This window comes from Jaculus jaculus, chromosome 4 (genome assembly GCF_020740685.1).
Source record: "Jaculus jaculus isolate mJacJac1 chromosome 4, mJacJac1.mat.Y.cur, whole genome shotgun sequence".
Taxonomy (NCBI): Eukaryota; Metazoa; Chordata; class Mammalia; order Rodentia; family Dipodidae; genus Jaculus; species Jaculus jaculus.
The window spans coordinates 109639586-109664222 of NC_059105.1; the positions used below are offsets into that span (position 1 = coordinate 109639586).

The window sequence follows — 24637 nt, forward strand, 5'->3', positions numbered from 1 at the left end:
TCGACCAACAGCTGACTAGAATAACTGTGTGCATACCCCAGCCTCTCTGCACCCCCACCATTGTAATAGCTTAGGCAACTTATTTTCTTGAGTTTTCCTACTGGATTAAACTTCACTTGCCCCTAGTGGGATTTCTGTTTTTGCTGTTCATTGGCTGGCTCCCCTGTCCATTGCATTTTTCCGCTCCCAAGTATGTGTGTAAGTCTTCACCCAGGGTCCACATTCTACCTCTAGTCCACACCACTCATCTCCAGTGAGGCAATGAGGCTCCAGTAGAGCACTGAGTACTACAAATCCTAGCTGGGCTTTGGTCTTTGCATAAACCTTCCAAAGCCATTGTCTTTCAAACAGACATGGCAGAGTTCTAAATTGAAGTTAGAAGTCTGGATCATAGCTTCTTTGCCAGTTTTCTGTGTGGTTATGGGAAAAAAAAAAAACACAGCTTTTCTGATTCTCCATGTGTTCATTTAAAAAATGAATATAATAATGCCCACCTCTTAACCTGAGAGAATTAAAGAGATAATGAATTTAAAGTGCCTGGAATATAGTAATTGCTCCACTTCTATATATATTAGCCAATGCTTGTGCCTATTTCTACTGTTCCTTTCAGCTTTATGCCTGGTTTTTCCCAGTCTGTACTAGCTTGGCTTTTTCAACCTCTCATCCTTGGTTCTCATCATATCATGTCAGTGCTCTCATCTGACCTCACAGCTTTTATTCCTACTGCATGAAACACTGTGAGCTCTCTCTCTGCAGTTTCCCTCATCTCTCCTGATCTCAAACCCATGTTTCCAACTTTCATTGTGACTCCCAACTCTATACACAAAATAAGACTCTGCCTTACCAACAAATCAGAATGAAGCTTCCTCCAGTCATCTATCTTCTCCTGTCTTGGTTAAAGGCAATATCAATCATCAGATGCCAAAGTTAGAAGTTTTGAGGCTAATTTTAATATTTTCTTTCCTTATTTCATCCTTAATCAGGTGCTAGATTATGTGATCTCTATTTCCCATGCCAGTGTTTTCAAACTAAGGGTTGCAACCTATGAGTGACCACTTCTCAGAACAAGCTGTTAGCCCGGATGCTGGCAAGCTTTTCTAGTGCTAGCTTCCCACAGCCACCTTCCTACACAGGCTGCTTGTGGGACATCTTCACTGGGTTAATGCTTAATCAGACATTCTCAGAGAGTAATTCTGAACTAGACAAAAAGATTCAAGGAGTATCTATCTGTGCTGAATTTAAAAAAAAAATAACATTGAGCATCTTTTGTTTAAGGATGATGTGGTATAGAATGAACAAATAAAGAAACATCATAGGTATCATTTCTGCATATATATTTTGCATTTGTAATATGCTTACATATATAAATGACATATATCTATTAATAGAGTAACTATTATTGTTATGGGTTGAGTCCGACATATCCCCTCAGGTTCATATGTTGAAGACTTGGTCCCTACCTGATAGTGCTGATGGTGGTGACTTTAGGAGGAGAAGGAGCTTAGCTATGGGAAGTAGATCAACAGGGATGTGTCTTTTAAGGAAACACCTGGTTCTTGATAGCTCTTTTCTTTCTCTCTTTCCTTCCTATCAGGTGAGGTAGCCTCTGTCACATACTCCTGCTGCCATGACTAAAGATTCACTCCAAAAGCTGAGAATCAACCAAGCCACACAATATGAACTGAAACCCCCAAACCATGAATCAAAATAATCCTACCTCAAGTATTTTATCAGGAGTTAAAAAAATATCTGCCCAATAGAATTATTTCTATGTATCACACATGTTTGGCTTCTGTTCCTATTTAGTTGCACAGAAGTTCTAAAACTTTGGAATCTCCTGAGTGATGAGTGAGACTTGTAGGCTCATGAAGTGACTCCAGAGGCAGCCTTTGGGTACTTAGGGTTGGGGCTGGTCACTAGGAAGGGCAAAGCATCATGAGGAGGCTTGATCTTCCAGAATCACTCTTCTACGATGGAGGGTAGAAGGAGGATGAAGATGAAATTCAATCACTGGTGACCAAGGACACTATAAATTATACCTATATAACAAAACCTCCATTAAAATTCCTGAATGGTGAGGTTCATTGAACTTTGGGGTTATTGAGAATAATGAGAAGGGGTGCATATAGGGAGAATGTGAATCCCTTTGTCTGTCTTCCTGCATCCCTTGACCTATTCCCATCTTCCACTTGCTTCATCCCTTATGAGAAGCTGCTAGTGGCAAATGAATTTCTTTCCTTTATTTTCTGAGTTCTACAGAATTCATGAACCAGAGGAAGGGGTTGCAGGAACTGGAACTTATAATCATCAGAAATGTTGGTGTTACTGGTGTTGTGATAGAACTGAATTATGAAGCTTTAATTGGTATCCAATAACTACTGAGAAAGTGGAAAATATTTATTGTCTGGAAAAATGTTTCATATTTGGCATTAGAAGAAAGAGTTTGCAGTAAGTGACCTGATTTTTAAAATAGGCATTTGTGAAACCTTCAGGAATAGATAACAAGAGCTCGTAGCAGATAGCTAAAGGAGACTGTTTGGGGGACAAAGAAAGACTACTCCAAGAGACAGTCACAAAACTCATAAACAACAATCATCTTAAAACTAAAGTTTTAGCACTAGAGAGGCTGAGGTAGGAGAATTGTTTGATTTTGAGGACAGCCTGGGACTAGAGTGAGACTCTACCTTGAAAGAAAAAATAAAGAAAATGAATACAACTAAAGTTTCTATGAAGTAGGAGAGGAAAGGCAGAGTAAGAAAGCATTAATACACAAATTAAGATAATAAATGCATTTAGAAAAAAACATCTAAGGGAAACATTCACCCAGAGCAGAATACAGAATAATTAAGAAGAAACTTGATCTTGTAAAAACTTGATCCTTCTTAAAAGAGATGAACTTGAGAAACCTGTGAGAGTGCAGACATGAAGAACAACACAGCAAATGTGATAAGATGCACGTGGAGGCCAGGCCAGCAAGAGCTGCTTTGTGCACAGAGGACTATCAGGCGATGAGGCAGAGAAAAGAGAACTGGAGAGGAATAACTATTTCAAGTCACAACTGGAGATGAAGGAAATGAAGTATATAACAAAACTCAAAATACAAAATGATAAAAATGGAACTGTGATTATCACATTCATTAAAAAGTTCACTAGGGAAAATACATTTAAAAAATCAAACTGCAGACATAAGATGCAAATTAGAATAGCCAGATACAACTCATTACAGAGTTAAAGGAATGACAGTGCTTTCCTTATTGAAGGAAATGGGTTCTTTCCTAACTGTATGTGAGAGATACTATTTGGTACAATGTATTATGGGCAAAAGTGTGTGTGTGTGTGTGAGTTAGCATGCATATACATAAATACTCTCAGTATGCATTTTCTATTTTAATTCAGAATTTCCATATATACATTTTTCCTTTTCCAAGAAAACAATTCAAATAATCTATTTTCTTTATATATTTTGGCAACTATTATCTCTACATCTGTCTTTAAAAAATATTCAAGAATTTTTTTAAAGTTACAGACTTATAGAAGAGGGAAAAACTTTCCCTGTATGTATCCTGTGAGGGTTCACTAAGCAGGTGCATGAAATAAACCCACATTGAACAGAATAATAGGAGAAAAGACAAATTTGTTTCCTGTCCTGGGGTATCACATAAAAGAATGTGGAACTTGCCCAAGCCCAGTAATATCTAGAACCTTCTGTGCCCTTTTTTTCTGGGCAAAGGAGAGGACCAGCTCAGGCAGTTTGGGAGAAAGAACTTTGGAAAAGGTGGATGGTGCTTCAGAAGCACAGGGCTTGCTGGGGATGGGACTCTCCTGGTGACTTTCCCCTCCAGCTTCTCTCTTGTGCTAGGAGCCAGCCCTTTGGGGAGGAGGGGCTCCTGCAGAGGGAACACAAGTCCACTGAGTATCTTTTGGAAAAGCCTTGCTTGTGCACACAAGGTAAGCTGGCCAAAGCCTCTGTGCATGCCCTTGGTTCAGTCATTAGCAAGCCAAGGTGGAGGAATTGGGGTGATATTTCCTGAATTTCTTCAACACTATGGCCATTCTGGATAACTTCTTTACTTCTTCGTTGTTTCAAGGCTATAAGTTATTCTTTTTTTTAAAATTTTTTTGGTTCAGTTTTATTTATTTATTTGAGTGTGACAGAGAGAGAAAGAGAAAGAGAAAGAGAGAGAGAGAGAGAGAGAGAGAGAGAGAGAGAGAGAGAGAGAATGGGTTCGCCAGGGCTTCCAGCCACTGCTAATGAACTCCAGATGCGTGCACCCCCTTGTGCATCTGGTTAACGTGGGTCCTGGGGAACCGAGCCTTGAACCGGGGTCCTTAGGCTTCACAGGCAAGCACTTAACCACTAAGCCATCTCCCCAGCCCTATAAGTTATTCTTAATCCATGTAGCTCAAAGCCATAGTTGATAATTTTCAGATGTTTTGTGACATTCATTGAACCAAGAAAACACATTTAGATAAAATAACAATATACACCAGGAAGAATCCAAAACTTCTAAAAAAAAAAATAGAACCTAGTAAAAAAATGCAGCAAGAAGTGACCTTGGCTTTAATTTGAATTCAAAATAAAGTAAACTAAATAAAATAAAATAATGAATCATGATTTGCAAATAACTTGGAAACCATCTGGAGTATTAGTCAGTGTCTGATTATAAAAATGAATGTGATTGTGACATCATCTCTCAGGTCAGGGGAAGGATCTTATTCCATGAGGAAGGTATTCCCCAGGAAGGGAAGGAGAAAACAAAGAGTGATCCTGGTGACTGTAAGCACCAGGAGTTCCAAGGTTGTGTGTGACACTAATAATTCCAGGAGAGAATGTGGAATTGTGTTTTCTGGCATGTTCAAAGCACAAATGCTATAAAGTGCGGGGGTTCTGGGTCCCTAACAGTGTCATATTCATTTATGGCAAGTAAACAGCCATTACCAGGATTCATAAAAGGGGTAATTAATGGTATTGTTAGCTTAAAAAAAATAGAAAATAAATGGCCACTTACTAGTGGTTTTGAAATGCTAATGAATTACCATGGGATCTTTTCCAGGGAGTCAAGTTTATTTCCCCAAAAGCCAGCTCTGCAAATACAGTGCACAGCAAACCTCTGTACCACTGCTAGGTAGACCTCTTCAGAGTATATTAAAGGACAATGCAAAGCTGTCATTTGAAGAGGCTCCCTGCATGACGCTCTCTCTGGCAGGGAAAGGTGGGCAGAAATACCTTTATAGCCTGATTTTCTAGTATTTTTAAAATAGACATATTTCATATTGAGAAACAGGTAATGGATCATCTATAATTTGGATGTGGCATGGAAATAAAAAGAAACAGAGGGTAAGAAGAAATGAGCCTTCACGCAAAGCCTGAATATACTTTTCCTTTCAAATATGAAGAAAAGCGGTTTTTCTTTCTTTTTGGTAGGTTTGGGAGGCTTCGTTCCTGGGATTGGGAGCTGCAAACCATACAAATATCCTTGTCCACAAACAACCTGGCAATTTTTACCAGTTGCCCCCAATTCTTATGTTCACAGCTGAACTCATCTCTCTTAAAAATATAGTAACTCCAAAGAGTAAAGAGTTGGCCTATCTTTTCTGTCAGGGTCTGGCTGTTGCCTTTCCTTCACCTCCTCAGCTCCCCAGAGGCAAAGGACACAGCAGCACTGTGGTGCACTGCAGCAGGCCCATTGACAGCCCAGCCTATGAGAAGAGTGCTGGTCTAGGACAGGACCATGCTGGGATGCACATCCGCGTGATCTATTTCCAGGCCAATCTGGGTAGGTACAGATCTGCCCAGCTCCTCCTGAAAGGAGCTATCTCCTCACAGATGTTCTAGAGACTGCCCCACAGGGCGACCTCCCTTACCTGCTCTGAAATATTTCCCCTGCATTCATATACTAGAATATTTATAGCTTTTTTAAAAAATATATTTTATTTGGGCGGTTTCTCTCTCTTCTTTCTCTCTCACTCTGCTTGCAAATAAATAAATAAATTTAAAAATATTTAATTTATTTACTTGTGTGTGTGTGTGTGTGTGTGTGTGTGTGTGTGTGTGTGTGAGAGAGAGAGAGAGAGAGAGAGAGAAAGAGAGAGAGAGAGACACGGAAGGAGAGAATGAGCACATGGTCTCTAGCCACTGCAAATGAAATTCAGATGCATGTGCCATCTTGTGCATCTGGCTTGTGTGGGAACTGGGGAATTGAACCTGGGTCCTTAGCCTTTACATGTAAGTGACTTAACCTCTAAGCCATCTCTCCAGTTTTTGTATAGACTTTTCTTCTAAAGCCAATTCTTTGCAATTCACCATTGAAAAAAGCTGAAGTAAACAGCCTTGTCCCCAACCTCCCATGGCTCAGGAAAACCAATTACTAACCCAGAAAAAAAAAACAAAAACAAAAACAAAAAACAACCAACAAACAAACAAACCTCAGAGTGGGGGAGGCACCCAACCTTTTATTTGCTAAGGCTCAAAGATGAAGAGATTATCCATCCCTCTCCAAATTAACAAAAGTACACTGGTACCTAGAAACACAGAGTGTACCAGGAACCCCTGGGACACCCAGCCACATCTCTCACTTCCATAGCAAAAGGAAAAGCCTTTTTAATTGCAGAAAGTTTATTTTTTACAGCAGTCTTTAGAGGAAGACCCTTGGCAATCTGCACTTTGAAGATTTATACATGGTACTTACTAACTCTACTTTCATACATTTGAAATAAAAACAGCTCTGCAGCAATTTCTTCCTTTTTTTTTAAACTCTTGTTTTAAGACCCATCCCTCTCCTACCTTTGAAGTACAGAAAGTTGTTAGTCACCAGCCTTTTTGGATGGCTAATGTTAATCATAAGAATTTGTTTTCTGTGCTAACAAATGTTTGCCTTAGAGAATTTTTCTTTATCATTTTAAGCCAAACTTTCTATAAAAGATACAAATTAAGTCAGATGGTAGAGAAATTTCCACAGAGGACATTGTCTCCATTTAGAGTGTTTTCTATATGCCCAAGGTGCTCCCAGAACCTATAGTTTCTACAGACATTTGGGAACACCACCAAGTCATGAAATCAGAGAGCTTCACCTCCTAAGGGAATTTTATTTTAGGGATGGAAAAGGCAGGGAGCACTAACTGGGTGTGTGGCTCAGTGGCATAGTGCTTACCTGGCATGTGCAAGGACCTGGAGGAAAAAGGCAAGTAATAATAATACTAATAAAGTAAAATTTTTAAAAAAGAAACAATCCCATGCACTTTTAGGAAGGTCTCCTTTCAGATCAGTTTCTGCTACTACAAAGGAATGATTATGAGACATTTCTTAAGAGCTCTCTGATCAGCAGATTTGATATATGGATTGAGATCAATTTTTTCTTATGGCAAATCTATATGTTATTCTCTGTCTTCATTTGGAGCTATTTGCTGAGTGGCTGTTACTTGGGGGCAAAGGTCGCTCTCTGGCGGTGGAGGCAGCCGAGTAATCTTTTACTCCTCATAAGAGGAGTGTGAGATATTAAATCACACTTGACGTACCTGAGGCCCAGCAACTTCATCCATATTTTATCTGCTGTAAATTTAATACCACAGCACTTTTTAGGGTGATGTATTTATTAACTGGCTGGGGATGAGCCATACAGAAATTCAGTTTGTTCAGGAAAATAAAATGAAGACAGTCTGACAAGTTTATGAAGTAAGCACAATAGCTATTTATTACTTTTTAAACATACAGTTTGCTGAAATGTCTTTAGCAGTGTTTGTTCAATAAATGCATAATGCTTTCTAAATCATCTCAGCTTATTTTTTATTTGAATTTTAATAAAGTCTTTTTCTCTTAACGTAATTTGCCCCCACTCACTGTGGCTTGGTTTTCAACTGCTGCTGGCAGAAAAAGAACCAAGGCTTTGTTCTGCGTGACTGCTCCACGGGATTGTGGGAAATGGAATCACATTTAGACTTGCTGTATTCAAGTGCCTGTCCTGCAGATCAGCTGGGAAACCTTTTTTTTTTTTTTTTTCTTTTTTTTGCGTTATAATTATTATGAGGTTCCTTTCTCTCAATGACTTTGCTTAGTCCTTTCTTCTCTCCTTCCTTTCCTTCTCCTCTCTCCCTCCCTTCCTTCCTTTATCCATCCCTTTCTCCCTCTCATCCTTCCTTTCCTTCATTGAATATTTCTTGTAGTTCATAGCATTTCTACTCCAAAATCCTTATTTACTCTACAGATAATTGAGGCTACTGGTTTGCCCCATATGGTTGCCTTCCTTGCGCCTTTGGTGACACAAGATTCAGCTGTTTACTTAAACAGGAGATGAGGACTGCTCCCTTTATTTGTATAATCTCCTCCTATAACTTTTCCTTTTCTTTCTTTAATGATGCAGTATTGAGAATCCTGACTGGACCCTGCACATTTTCCATTCTGCTCTGTACATTTTCATCATGTGGGACAGTGTTCTTGTGATTATCACAGGCCCTTTCTTGCATACACTTGGAGATCACTGGTACACTAGCTATGGTCAGTCAAGTTGATCACCAACTGAGGATATTTCTAAGGACATGAGGAAGACTCTACTACCAAGCTGGGAATAAGGTAGAAGGGCCCTCATACCACACAATGGGGCTAGTGCAGTATGTTCTAGGTTATACATCCCACTATTGTTAAGCAAGGACCTCCTTCTTCTCAGCCCTGCACATCATATCTCTGAGGTGGGGCTCAACAAGCCATATTCCCACAACTCCCAGGTGCTCCTGAGTCCTGTTTGTATTTGGGAATATCTCAACTCAAGTCTTCATGAATTGCCAAGAGTTGCTGCTTCTGTAACCTCAGCATTCTCAGTCAGCCACTCCCTGACACAGAGTAGGCTTCTGGAAGAATCTACTACATCAGGATCCTTAGGAAGTGAGTACCAGCTTTAGAAACACTGATCTGATCAAGTGCATTCCTATGCCAAATTCAAATATTGTTCAGGATTATATGTCATATTTAGAATCATTTCTTGTCATGACTTTTTGAAAGATGTCTCTAACTTGCCTTAGAAAGGGAGTAGGTAAGGAAAGGAACATATTTTGAGGGAAAGAAAATAGGTTCTACTAGATCCTTTTTAAAAGTTTACCCCCAATTTTTTTTTAAAAAGATTTTATTTATTGATTTGAAACAGAGAAAGAGTCTCCATATGAAGAGGCAGAGAGAGGGACAGAATGGGTACACCGGGTCCTCTAGCCAATGTAAATGAATTCCAGATACATGTACCACCTTGTGAATCTGGCTTACTTATGTACTGGGTAGTTGAACCTGGGTCCTTAAGCTTGACAAGTAACTTAACTGCTAAGCCATCTCTTTATCCCCCTCCTGCAAGTTTTAAGCTGTGAGGTTGTATGCTGGCTTGTGTTCCTTTGGTGTCTATGAAGCATTAATCCTCTAAATAAGACCTGAATTTTAGGAAATGGCTTTGCAGTTTAACTCAATGCTCACTGTTTTATTTTTTCCATGGGGTGGTTAAACCACTCTCATTGTCACTCTTTTAAGACATATTCACTTTTAAAAATTTTCCTGAGTACACTATTCCAAGTTTATTTTAGTTAATTCTACCATATTTTCTTTTCTACTATATAGGTGTGAAAAAAGTGGTGACCCGTTTAGGGGTCATGGTCACACCTCTATAATAAGACACAGGTTAATAAGAGAAAAAACATGAATTTATTTGATCACAATTTTATGTTACTCAAGAGCCTTCAGATTTGAAGACCCAATAGTCCAGAGTGAACTAACACTTTGCCCTTTTATACTTAGGTTAAGGAAGCATAGGACCAGCTGATGGAAATGTGATTAGACATTCTAGATACAGATGGAGGGGAACTGGACCAGGTGCTGATTCTTCCCAGCAACTTTGTACAGCCTCCCGTCCTCCTGAGTGTGGAGCAGTCCTCTCTGGAATGGAGGTCCTAAGATTCCTTGGAGAGCTAATATCTCTACAGTAACTGCAAGACAGAAGTGAGGTAGATAGTTATTGTAGTCTTTTTGTCAATCATGGCTAGCTTTGTAGGAAATGGCACTGGTTTCTATGATCCACTTTTGGAGATGGGGTATTCTAAACCAGTATCTTGCCCTGGGGAAAATGGACCTGGAGACTTTGTTCCCGAGGCCTTTCAGGAAGGGAATCACCTGCTAAGTCCCAGCAGGAGCTTTGGATCATGTCACTTTAGGTCCCACTGTTCTTTATGACTATATCACACTCAGTGATCACAGCAATTGGCCTTGGATCTTACACTCTAAGGACGTTCATCACATAATAGATTTCAGGTTAAGAATATAGGGCTACTATAGCACTGGAAACTCCTAGGCCAGCCTGGGCTAGAGTGAAACCCTACCTCAAAAAAAAAAAAAAAAAAAGAAACATCAACAACAAAAGTAAATGCTGCAGTTAGACAGAATTTAAGCATAGCTCTTGGAGCAGTCTTCAGATACTTTCAAACATCTATTTATTTGTGTATTAATGAATTTTGAGTAAATTAATAAAATTCTCTGTGCCTCACCTTATCTCTAAAATGACACTAATAAAATAACCTACTTATTCAATTACTGTGAAAATTAAATGAGCTAATATATTTGAAATGCTTAATATCACACTAATACTAAATAAATATAACTTTTAACCATTAATATAATTTTATGCAATGCATGCCTACTCTTTGTATTACCTATGTCAGGTCTGATGGAAATCCAAAAGGGATTATGCAATTTTATATGTTTCTGCCTCAAAGAAGTGGCCTTTTGCTTACACTTACACTTATTACATTTTGGCAAAAGTCCAAAGAAAGGGGATATAATCTGGGTTTTCTTCTTTAAAAGATTTTTATTTTTCTGTGTTCTGAAAAGTGGGAAGACTTTGAACTCAAAGTTCTAGAGCAGTGGAGAAGCATCAAGAAGGCCAACCCTTTCCAAACACATTGACCTTACAGAGGGTCTCTGTCTTACAGTATGCACCTGTGAAAGCAATCAATTACAAGGTCCCATCAGTGATTGAGTAAATGTGCTCCCCCAAATTCACATGTTGGAAGCCTTTCCTCTGTGTGACTCTATGATAAGGCAGTGCTTCTGTAGGAGGAAATTCATGTTAAATAAGTCATGGAGGGTGGGGCCCTAATCCATAAGACTGGTATCCATATATGAAGTAGAAGAAATGTAGGGGATCATCACACAAGAGAAAATGCCAGTGAAGACTCAGAGAAGGCCACCTACAAGCCTAGCAGAGAACTCTCCAGAAATGGGTTATGCAGCTATGCTTACTTCGGCCTCCAGCCTCTGGTGCTGTGAAAGAATATGTTGTTTAAGTTATGCAGTCTGTAGTGCTTGCTATTGCAGCTGGAGCTAAGACACTCTCCAGCTCTGGAATGTTAAGGTGTCTTCTAAAGGGCAGAGGCCTAAGTGTATTTCTTTTTCCCTGTTCCCGATGCTCCTTACTGGACGACATGAGACTCTTCTCTGTGGGGTGAGAATTAGCCAAGAAACACAGACCTGGATCATTACAGGAATGTGGGCACAAATCTTGCACAGGACCTCACTAGCCTTCACTTTAATAATATCCACTCATCAACTGGTAAGGTGGTGGCTGGAGGGAAGTAGTAAATTGCTTTCTCTTCTCCCCTAAAACATGGCTGATATGAATTTCAATGTAGCACATCCTCACAGCCTGCAGGACAAGAGTGTTTATGCTAGGTTGAATAGTATCTCCCTGAAATTCTGTCCATTTGGAATATATAAATATAACCTTCTTCAGAACCAGGAACTCTGCATATGAAATCAAGTGGTAATGAGGGCAGGCCTTGATCCAATACGGCTGATGTTTGATAAAGACCAGGGGAGTTGAGACAGACACACAGAAGAGATGGCTATGTGAAGATGGAGGGAGAACTTGATTTGGTTGTTTTTGCTCTTACAAGCCCAGGGAGCAATAAGCATTGCTGGAGACCACAGGAAGCTGGGAGAGGCCATGAAGGACTCTTTCCTAGGCCTCAGACCGAGCAAGACCCTGCCACTAACTTGATCCAGACATCTAGTTTCCAGAAGCATGAAAGAATAAGTCACTGCTCTTTTAAGTCACTCAATTTGGGGTAACTTGCTATGGTGACCCTGGGAAAAACTAGTACATTGCCTTGGAGTTAAATAGCCACATGCAAATAACTTAGGACTTGGGGCTGAAGGATACTGATGACACTTTTCTTGTCTAGAGTATACAGAATATGCCAGGCCCAGTCAATGAGATTAATATGAGAACCGAGTAACAAAACAATGAGGGCTGGAGAAATGACTTAGTAGTTAAGGTGCTTGCCTGCAAAGCCTAAGGACCAAGGTTAGATTCCTCAGTACCCACATAAGCCAGATGCACAAAGTAGCTCATGCATCTGGAGTTCATTTAGAGTTGAATGAGGCACTTGTATGCCCATTCTTATTCAATTTCTCTCAATAAGTAAAATAAATAAATAAAATATTATAAAAATAAAAACCATGAAGTATTACCCAGTGTGGAAACATGCTAGAACACTCAGAGTTATGTGAGATGGGAGGGAAACACTGGTGCTCATTGCTGCATTGAGCATAAGTGGAAATGCCATAGAGAAAGGTGGAGGTGAGGTTGGCCATAAGAGTTGAGATTTTTACAAGAAGTTCTTTCCTTCCACTAAAGAGACAAGAATGCAAAGAAAAATTCAAATGCATCCACTTCCTGAGAAGTCTCTTGATAACATTAAAAAGTGGATTGGAGAAGATGTTGGAGGTAAGAGGAACTTTGAGGAAATTACCTCTTGGGTAATGGTTTCCCTGGGAACAAAAGTTGTTTACATTTGGGATTTGGGAGATTACAAAAAACTTGGTATATTTACATATACATAAATGAGATAACTTGTTGATGCAGTCCAGATCAAAATATGAAATTCATTTATGATTCATATATATCTGATACACTGAGCCTAAGGGTACTTTCTGTTTAAAATGCAGTTCTATTTATGTATTTATCTGTGCACACATGTACACACACATATGTACCAGAGCTTCTTGCCCCTACAACCAAACTCTAGGTGTATGTGCCACCTTTTAAATTTGGCCTCATGTGGGTACTGGGGAATCAAATCCAGCAAAGGAAGTACCTTTAACTACTGAGTCATTTCCTGGGCCCTAAAGTTAATTTCTTATAATAGCTTAAATAACTTTGCACATGCCAAAAAACTTTTCATGATATAGATGTTTCTACTTGTGGCATTATATTGGTACTAGCTTTCAAATTTAGCAACATTTCAGGTGTCCGATGGTTAGATAACAAGCACTCAGCTTTTGTTTACATTTCCCAAGCTCCAATTGTAGAATTATGGGGAAGAATGTTGGAATTAAGGCAAAAATTTACTTTCCCTTTTCTCTTACAATCATACTAATCAGAAAGTTGACTTTTGAGAATGAGTGTGGAATAGTTAGTTCATTATGATGCTGAGCAAGGAAGAGCTAGTTATGAAGCTGCTGTTGTGGGACTGTGTGTTTGTGGGCAGGCCTTGTGATCTCATCTGGTGAGTGTGCACGCCCAGTGAGTGGCATTTGGCCAAAGGTGAGGGACATGGAGAATTCAGAGTGGGTCACTGAGACTAGGAGATGGAATCAGAGGGCTTTATGAACACATGAACCTTCTTTACTGTACCTCTATTCTGTGTACAGCCTGTCACCACCTTGTATTTTGTGCTTATTTGTCAATGACTGGGTACTACTTCCTACTTACTAGATTGAATTTTGTTGAGCAAATTTCTGGAAATCCACATTTCTGTGAAGTTTCCTCTCTCCCTCCCTCCCTCCTTTCCTCTCTTTCTTTCTTTCTTCCTTCCTTCCTATCTTCCTCTCTTTCTTTTCTTCTGTCTTTCTTTCTCATCTTTCTTCCATTCTTTCTTTTCTTTCATTTGGTCTCTTTCCATTGGCAGAAGTTTGAGACTCATCTATCCACTTTTGAGCACAGAGAGCCATGGACAGGAGCCTGGGACAAAGCAGCTTTGTATGCCAACTTGTTTGGATCCTGGATCATGAAACACCAAGTGTCAGACATCTGCTAAAGTCATTTTCATTTTCCTCCGGGAGGATACAAGTAGAGGAATGGGAAGGTGAGAGGGAGACAGGACCAAAGGGGAAAGTGAATGAGATGAGATGAGACAGGTAAATGAAGCAAAGCGTGGACATGAATGAGCACTTGAAGCGGCAGGAGAGGAAGTGCGAAAGGGCCTCTTGGAAAGAAAAGAGAAGATCAAATGGTCCAGCTTCATTGGCTTCCCTTTGTTCCCATGCAATCACCCACCATTCTGCCACTTTCTAGCCCCTTTACTTAATCGAAGATTGTGAAGGTGATAGGCCAAAGTCAAGGTGACAGGGGCAAGGATCACACATGAATGATCTGTGCTCTTTTACTTTGTGGAAAATGACAATGGTAAAAATAACCTCCTTCTCCCTATGAACCCAAATCGTGAATGGAAAGTATAGCGTCAGTTGGCGACATTTTAATTCCTTTATAATTCAAGTTGAATTTGTGGATCAGAATCTCTTGTCCATGTTGAAAAACCTCCTCAGGTGATTTTGATGTATCCCTATTTAATAATCCCTAAGCTAGAGTGTCTCAAGTGTCCGTTTCAACTCTGACAATCGATTTTTACCAAATGTTCACAGAACAAATTTCACAGGTGTGTGGGAAAGAATTTTGTCTTGCTTTGGATCTGAAACAGAAGGCTCTGAGCCTTTTTAAACATGTAGGCTGATGGTTCCCTCCCATGCTGCCTGCTGGGCTGTTTGTTCCACATGTGGCCTATTTTCAAGTTAGGAATGGGTTCATGGAACATATGAATTTCCCAAGAGGGACACTGCATTTAAAATGTGAAAGGATGCATGTACTGATGCCAGCTCTGGGGACAAGAAGACTGTAGTGCCCAGCACCCCACAGAGCTTGGTCTCTACTGGCAGTGAGAATTACTATCCAGTTAAATATAGGCTCCAAAGGGGAAAGTCAAAAAGAAAGTGGCAGGGAAGCACGAGCCATTTAACTTTTGACCAGTGGAATGAACCTACACCTTCCAGGCCAGGTCTATGTGGGTCCTGCCTGCCTGGGGATTAGAGCCAGCAGAATTGCACAAAACTGAGGCTGGGGGAGGAGGAGCTACTGTGAGGGAGCTCTACTTGGAATTTGGCTGCTCTATATCCTAGTCCGCGACAGTGGTGCATGGAGTTGGGGGAGACTGGCTTCTGCTTTTGGTGAGAACTATCATTGACTCCTTGGCTTTCCTTTAAAATTCATCATAAGTTTCTATTTTAATGTAATCTTCATTTTATTCACATTTGCATTGGCACATTATTTATACTGTACAAAACATTTATGAGAGTTATAATGATCAGATTAGGGTTGCTAACACATCTATCACTTCATACACTTATTCCTTTGGGTTAAGAACCTTCAAAATCCACTATTTTGAGACATACTTCAGTGTTGTCAACCAGCCTTACCCTACCATGCTCTGGTCTTCACCTTTAACCCAATTATTCTCTTGTTGAGAACAAACTTCACAATAGACATTCTTTTTTTTTTTTTTTTTTTTTTTGGTTTTTTGAGGTAGGGTCTCACTCTGGTCCAGGCTGACCTGGAATTAACTCTGTAGTCTCAGGGTGGACTTGAACTCACGGTGATCCTCCTACCTCTGCCTCCCGAGTTCTGGGATTAAAGGCGTGCGCCACCACGCCCGGCACAATAGACATTCTTACGTTGGCCGTGTGATGCCGGCAGGAAACCTCTCTCAGAATGGAGTTTTGGTCCATTTGTGTCTACCTCGAGTGTGTGCTGTGCTCGTGTACATGCCACGAAAGCTACCCAGGCATGCTCTCTCCTGTGAAGGTTCATTTCTTGGCCAACCTCACCCCAAACCAAGAGGCTGACCTTAGCGCCCCCAAGCTCAGCATGTGGGAGGAGCACAACTCAACCTATAAGGCCTGTGCTCCACGTGTTCCTCCATGCTGATTTTCAAGTGAGCATGACCTGACCTGAACTTGTGTTGGGCATTACTGCTGAAGCTGTTCTCTGGGGATGTTAATCAAAAATATCTCCAAACTCTCTAAACCAGACCTTCAGGCTGAAATTAATCTTCATCTCACTTCCTTTCCTAGTCTCAGTGTCCCTTGCATTTTACTTTGTAATTGTCCCACTCCCTTGCTGTGTAGCTGGTTGGACCTTCTTCCTTGATTCTCATCTGACTGGGTGAGGGTGACAGGCATGTGGCTCTGCACCTTGCTGATGTGGCTTCTGCCTGAGCTGCTTCTGTGTCATCCTGATGGAAAAACCCCAAATGTCTAAGGATCAGATGAAAAATTATTCAGCATCTCTTGGAAATGGAGCCTGGGATGAAGGATTTTTTCAGCAATAGGAAGAGAACTATGAGAACCAGTCTAGATCGTGTGAACAAAATGGGCTTTCACAATACCATTTGCTGAGCATCTGTTTAGTGTTAGATACTTGGGAGGTAAACATAGACTTTATCACATAGACACTTACATAAAATGCAAACACTAGAGTTTCTCACATGCTTACCTCCTGGGACACTTTGATTAGATCTTTCTTAGTTTCTTAAGTGCATGGCCAGGCCTTGCTTTCATGCTTCAGGACAGGGGTGTCATTGTAAATGAGCTCCTAGGATAGTGCAAAGGCCTTGTTGCATCATTACTTTTGACCTCCTCTCTCATCAAAGCTTCAGCAGCTTCTGACATGTATCAAAATGGAGTCCTTTGAGCATCATCTCCATTTTTCTTGTTCATCCTTTTGTGGAGGAGCTAATGAGGATTAAATTGCCTAAGAAGTGAGCATCGGCAGGGTGCACATAGAGATCGTTAGAGCCCAGATATCCTGGGCCCCAGCATGATAAGGACATCATCTAAGGTCTATTTATTCTCAAGAAAATAATCACAAGGAATCTGTTTACTTTTTATTATTTACATTTTATTATTAAATGGCTGTATTAGACTGTGTTTTATCATTGGTGAAGTCACACTACTGCTTTCAAAGAAGGGTACTCAAAATTGATGTCTGCTGACCAGATAGACAAGTACAAATGCTGCTATACTGTGACCATGAAGAGCTATGTGGTCCCAGCATTCAGTAATGCCTCTGCCCTCTCTACTTCTCCAGACATACATCCATGGGCCCACCACCCCCAATTTTCCTCTTGGTTTTTGGGTCTGCACAACTTTTTCAGACTTGCACTAGCTCTATGATCTTTATTTCATTACTGTGAAACTGAACAGGTTTCCTGATCCTCAGGATGTCATAAGGTAGAGAAGTGTGTCACAATGCAGGCCCTGTTAAGGTGAGTTCTCTTCTTTTTTGTGTGTATTTTCTCCCTTGACTTTTAGAAAAAGAAAACTTGAGTTTCTTTTTATTTCAAAATAGAATGACTACATAACTTATTTGCCTGCTTTTCATTCTTTTTAAAAGACCTTTTGAGGCTAAGACAAAAGGCTAATCATAAAATAATTAGCGTTATGAGGAATTAAAGGACACCACCAATTCAAGGGTATCCAGGATTTCAATGTCTTCTCATCTCAGAGATCTAATTCATCTTTGCTACTTCATCTGGGATAAAGTCATATGAAGACACCTGCAAGAAGAAACATTAAGGTTCAGAATAATGTATTATACAAACAGAAGCCATGTTCTAATAGGATTGGTAGCCAGAGGGCAGAGAAAATGGTAGCAGAACCCTGCACATGAATTGTAATTCTAGCAGGAAGTTCCACCATTAGTCTTCAGAACACACACACACACACACACACACACACACACACACACACACACACATATATGTATGTATGGGTTTTTGAGGTAGAGTTTTGCTTCTAGCCCAGTCTGACCTGGAATTCACTATGTAGTCTCAGGGTGGCTTCAAACTCAAGGCAATTCTCCTACCTCTTCCTCCAGAGTGCTAGGATTAAAGACATGTGCCACCACTCCCAGCTAGTCTTCTATTTTACAGACAAGCTGACTGAGTTATGCCTACTGGCTGATGGCTGGGAGCTCACAGCAAGGAACAGAAAGACCATCCAGGTAGCCCAAGAAGAGCAACAAGGGGCTGAGGGTGTTCTCTAGCTACTTGCCAGGGGTGTCTGTGTCAAGATCAGCACCCTAAGCATAGTATGAGGGCCATGAAAAGCATGGTAGTAGGTTGATTATGAGTCCACTCTATGATGACAAGTGCCTCTTCCCATTTCCCAGACCCACCTGAGAAGATGAGCATGTAAATAGAGGGGCTATTTTTGTTAAACAGAGCTTAACTCTTTCTGAAACAGCCATTTATTTGTGAAGACTATTTTATGTTAATTTAATTATAAGAAAATTGAAAAGTGTAATACATAGCTAAGCCCTTAAGGCTGGTTAATCTATTTGGATTGTAACAAATATAATTTTTATTAGCTCAGCCTATTTGGATGGTAACGAGTATAACCTTTTCATAGACATTACAGACTCTGAGTTATGGTCTATTTTTATGTAAAACCAGCCTTGAGTAGAATAAGAAGAAAGTTCTTTTATCTGTCATTGTGCTATAGAATCATTATATTAATGAGAGTGGAATCTGAGCCATTCCTATTATCTTAGAGTGGAGCACATGTCTTCTCTCAGTGTGATTGAAAAAAAAAAATCTAACCAGGTAGTTATTAGAAAAATGATCAGCCCTATGGAGAGGTAAGATATTCTGAAACTGTCCTTGGGTAAAGTACATACATTTTTAAAGGGGAAAGCTAATCATTTTCCCAGCCAATCTGGCTATTTATCCACAATCTCCCAAATCTCAGAACACAGCTGAGTACTTAGAAAAAATAAAAATGAAGACATGAGAGACCAAGGAAGCTCACCTCCTTTATTTTTTTATTTTTCTTTCTTAATAGTAGAGTCCCATATTTTACCTCGTTTCTCATTCCTGGACAAGTAGCAAACATTCTTTTGCATTGTGTTTTTGTTTTTTCTTGAAAACAAGGCTTCACTATGTAGCTTAGGCTGGACTTAAATCGTGATCCTCCTGCTTGGGCCTCCGTAAGGCAGGGATTATAGGTGTGTGCTATCACACCTGGCTTAAAAACTATTCTGACTAATGGAGTAGGATTTTTATTTATCAGGGCATTAATTCCATTAATGAGACATCACCTGCAGGACCCAATGCTTTTCCTGTGGTATTACCTCCTAACACCATTATCTTGGGTGTTAGGATTTCCACATATAGATGTGGGGGTTAAACATTCATAAACATGTGGTATGTAATGTAACACTGCCCTTTATATCCAGATAAGAATCTCTGTTGCTTTATTTATGGCTTTTAAACAAAAATAGCTGTTCTGCTACTTAGTCTTTCCCTTAAATGTGTAACAATCCAGAAAATCTCAGTTAAGGCAGTTCCATAATATAAAATATGGTGTTTTTTAATTTTATTTGTGCTTCAGGGTAGATGATGGATTAGTGGTTAAGACACTCGCCAGTGAAGCCTAAGGACCCAGGTTTGACTCCCCAGAACCTACATAAGCCAGATGTACAAGGTGATGTATATGTACAAGGTGTCATACACATCTCGAGTTTGATTGAAGTGGCTAGAGACCCTGGAGTGCCAATTTTCGCTGTCTCATTGTCATAAAAAATAATAAAAACTTTGCTTCAGAATTTCACTAATGAAACCTCTTTTTGAAAGGACTCTGCATGATTCTATCACATCCTGATATTTTGAGTAAAATGAATTCCTTTAGCTGGCCACTCAGTAATCTTCTATATCAGTTTCTACTTTTTGTAGAAGGAAATGGAGAGCCATAAACCTTCTCAGAGTACATTCCATGGCAAACACTGTTCTTGCTATTGTGCATTTCTTTGTGAGGAATCAAGGCTCTGTCTTCCTAGGTAGATTCACTTCTTCAGTTGTTTTATATTCAATTATTCAATAGGTACTTTTGGAATTCTTACTTTTTGCTAAGCTCTGTACAAAGCTTTTAAGGCACAGTTGTGAACAAATTGGCCAAGGGGACTTTTCCCCCTGCATTCTCAGTGATTAAATGTTTTCTGGGATTTGTAAGCAGAGAGTGGGCTACTGTAATAACCAGGCAGACCCCGTCCCAGTGTGTTTGTCAGTTTACCAACATATAACTAATACTTGACATATCAACTTACAGAAAGAAAAGGTTTACTTTGGCTAAAAAGTTTGAGAGGTTTCAGACCATGGGCTGGTGGCCCTGTTTCTTTTGCAGTGTCATCAGGCAACATATCATATAGCACAGCGGCAATGAAAGAATCTAGCGCAAGTGGCTGGGAAGAGAAAAGAGGAAGATGAGGGGCTGAGATCTCACAGTCCCATGTAAGGGCACACTCAATGACCTTTATTTCCTTTGAGAATCTCCAAACACTGAAAGTTTGTGCTTACAGCTCTATGTTATGAACCAGTCTTTGCCAGAAGAACTTTGGGGACATTGAAGATGTAAATTTCAGCACCCAGATTGCTTGACACTGCGGGGCCCCTCATGGGATGTTTAGGTTAAAACTGGAGTGTCCAGGAGCTGGTTGAGAGGCAGTCAGTTATTGAGCTCACCTAGCATTTCTATTACATGAAAGGGAAGCAGGGAGAAATTCTCCACTGTGGAGGCCATTACTTTTGAGGCCTTTATGCATGTCCTGATAAAGTCTGGTATTAGTAAGAATACTGCTAAGTTGGTTTAACAAGAACTCCCAATGTTGATAGCTGATTACCTCAACATTTTACCAAAATCCTTCACTGTCATTCCAGAATCATACCCTGCTGGCCTACCATTGGTGGGAGTGCTGTAGACTTGGTCAGCCAGTGCTCCTCTCAGACTCAATACACCCAGTGACCATATGTTGCAAGGCTATACAACCCCACTTGTTCATGCTGTACTCAGATTGCAGCCTGGTTCTACACGAAGACCTCCCTACCCGCCCCCTTTCCACCGGCCATGCTGAATGATATTTCCTGCAGTTCTTTTTTTTTTTTTCAAAGCTCTTTAACTTTTAATGGAAAACAATACCATCCTTCCTAATACCATTAGTAGAGCTGAAATTTCATTTCATGACATCCTAAAGAATAGTGTGAATATAATTTATTAACTCATTACAAATCCAACCCAGTCATCACAGTCTGAGCCACAGGAACCACAAAAGACCTTACCATCAGATGCTTGTCCACCACCTCGGCTCAGGGGAAGAATGCCTGCCAGCAAAATTCACATGTTCATTCTAAGAGTACTGGTTGGAATAATTTGAGGGAAAAGTGAAAGTTTCTTTGCAGTTTTAAATAAAGACATTGGGGACTGGGAAGATGACTCAGTGGTTAAAGGCACTTGCTTGCAAAACCTGCTAGCCAAGGTGCAATATCTCAGATAAGCTAGAGACAAAAAAGTGGCACAAAAAGCATCTGGTTTACAGTGGCAAAAGGATCTGGTACACCCCCCCTACATACACATGTGCAAATAAATAAATATACATAAAGAAGAGTGAAGATATTGCTTGCAAAGCCTACCAACCCATGCTTGATTCCCCAGTACCCATGACACCAGGCACTCAAAATGGTGGATACATGTGTCTGGAGTTTGTTGACAGCAGAATAAGCCCTGACAGGCCAATGCTCTCCCTCTGCCCCCTCTCTCTCTTGCAAATAAACAAAGATATTTTAAAAATGCATAAAGATTTTACAAGCCTGTAGAGGCTATCATATATTTAAAAGTTTAATTTTTGTCATGTATGGATTAATATAAGACAAATATTATTTATCATATTAAGGTAATGGTATCCAATTTTTAACTATAAAATAATTACTTTTAAAATTTTGTGACCAGTATTTTAGGTATTATAACAAAAGAGCTATAAAAAATTCTATTTGAAGTTAATTCAAGATTTATTTAACCCAATAGAATAATAGAGCATTTCTAGGTACATCTTCCATCTAGTTTCTGCCACAAAAAATTAGAGCATGTCTTATGGCTGAATTTTCCTAATGGATTACTTGACCCAAAGGTACTTTTCTGAAGAATCTAGAGCTGCTATTTACAGTAGCAGGTTACTAGATGCCTATCAGCAATGCTTCCTCATGGATGGCCTACAAGTTCAGTGATGAGGCAGGAAGGCCTCCTTTGCTTTGCTCTTTGAAAACCAGAAAGCAAGCACAGCAATTCCTAAGAAAACATGAAGCTATGAGCTGCCTTCAGGTTCTAATGAAGCGTTACATGGATGATGACCTGGGAAGTTCCCTAAAAGTCCTAACCTTGGCTTTGTAGAAAGAGGCTATGCTAACAGAGATCCTACAACACCTAATGGCCTCAGCTTCTGGGAAGAGTGAAACTGATCTCTTACATTTTCAGCACAGGTCCTCTTCAAACAGAAAATAATAAAGATTATCTTGTCTGAAGGTATTAGAACAAAGGGATCAAGAGTAGAAGCAGCCAGAAAATCTTACTGGAAAGAAAAAAAAAAAGCCTTTCTTCTACCTATTCAGGGGTCACTTCCAAGTGTCCCATTATGCTGGGCCTTAAAGTCAGTAATTTCAGAATCTTCATCAGTGTGCTTGCTTGAAACTACTCTTCTTTCCATTTCTATACTGCTCATTGTTATGAACAAAAATAAATTTTCTTTGCAAAAATATGGAACACTTCACGAATCTGTGTGTCATCCTTTTGCGGGGGCCATGCTAATCTTCTCTGTATTGTTCCAATTTTAGTATATGTGCTGCTGAAGTAAGCACTTTTTTTTTGAGGTAGGGTCTCAGGCTGACCTGGAATTCACTCTGTAGTCTCAGGGTGGCCTCAAACTCACAGTGATCCTCCTATTTCTGCCTCCTGAGTGCTAGGATTAAAGGCATGCGCCACCATGTCTGGCTTCCTGCATTTCTTTAGTTTCTGTCTGGTGGTGGTTCTTAGATACTAAGTTAGTTGACTTTCTTGTTTAGATCACACACATCAGCTCTTTCTCCCAGCCTTGGAGCTTGCTGGGAATGTCTGAAAAGAACAAAACTTCTAGGGTGTGGAGTTGCTCCATTCTGGGCCTGACAGGAGAGAAGTTGGTTTTCTATTCAGTCTTGCTGTCTTGTCTGCATACAGTTTCCCTGAGTTCCAGGGCCTCTGCTCAACCACTGTCTGGCCTAAGGGATCCCAAGCAGAGGGGTATTGGCTAGGCTCTGTCTGACCTTGGGGGATGGAAGTGCTCACAGAGGCTGTCTTGTTGGCCAGGGCAGGGCCTCAGTATGGATTACTGCATCATATGGTTGTACTATTTCTAGTTCTTTTTTCTTTCTTTCTTTCTTTTTTTTTTTTTTTAACAGGCACTACTTTTATTGTGGTTGTTTTAGTCCTTTTAAATTTCAGGCATTTTAATGGCCACAGAACTCCCAAGCAGTGGATGTGACTAGCCCCTCTTTACAGACAAGAAGCAGTAGCATCTGGCTTCGTGTGACACTTAGAGGCTTCCGTATGAAAAGGTTGCTCAACCAACTAACTGGGGTTTGACATTGCCTCCCAGTCTTCAGAACCTTCCATTGCTAGTGCTCAAAGAACTTATTGTAGGCCAGCCCTGATTTTATCCTGAAGAAGTTAATCTTTTTACTTTACAAACCTAAGATTTTTCAAATCATATTTCTTATAATTTTAAGTAAATGTGGGTAGTATAAACAATTATTTTCATATTCTGTATCTTGATGTTTGCTATCCTTACTGGGATAAGGTGGAATCTCATAGTTGTTTTAATTTGCATTTCCCTGATGTATAGGGATGATGAACATTTTCTTAAGTGTGTATTTGCATTTGTATTTCTTCTCCTGTGAAATGCCTGTTCAGCTCTTTGCCCCATTTTGTGAGTGGGTTGTTTGACTTTTTATTGTTTAGGTTTTTGAGTTATTTGTAGCTTGGGATGATGGCTTATAAGTGCTACATCTCAAACAAATCAGTTGTGAATATAGGCAAGGTAGTTATAATGATTTGAAATGAGCCTTGTCTAAAGACTGCACAGACTTTCACGACATTTGAATCATTTTTTTTTAATAAAGTGTGAGGCTGAAAAACATACTAATTATAAATCATATTATTTTCTGTAGGTGGTGTGTTTTGCAAATAAGTTTGGTAATGTCTGTCCTATCAGGCTGCGTATCATAAGAGTTCATGAAATGGTGACTGTGGAGTACCTAATGTTCAGATGCTCAACAGATCCCAGTCTTCTTACTCTCATGGGGTATGCTGATAGTCTCAGTGGATATATATACTATACATACAGTATTGTATAGCTTTTTCTATATGTTTTACAGCACAGCCATACATACCCAGGTCGGAGGGTTCTAGAAGGCCATGAAGGATTTTATAATGCTTCTTAGAAGGGTACTCCATGTAAGACTTCTGAATTATTTCTAATAAATTATTTCTGGAAATGTCCAGTTAATATTCTTAGGTAGTGTTTAATTTTAGGTAACTAAAACCATGGGAAGTAAAACATCAGATATAGGGGAGTACTATGTTAACATTCCTTTCCATTTCATAAAGAACACAAAAACACATGGAAGAATCCAGAGGTCTTGTGCTCCACAGGACACAGCTTGACAATGTCCACCATAATGGCTAATGTGGTGATGTGGCCAGGTC

The 24637-nt window shown here is 39.9% G+C and overlaps 1 non-coding gene across 1 annotated transcript; it reads right to left on the reverse strand.

The window, feature by feature from the left end:
- Positions 1 to 22648: 22648 nt before the first annotated feature.
- LOC123460367 lies at positions 22649 to 22755 on the reverse strand. Its single transcript, XR_006636932.1, has one exon. It is a non-coding gene; the product is annotated as a U6 spliceosomal RNA (small nuclear RNA).
- Between the last annotated feature and the right edge of the window lie 1882 nt (positions 22756 to 24637).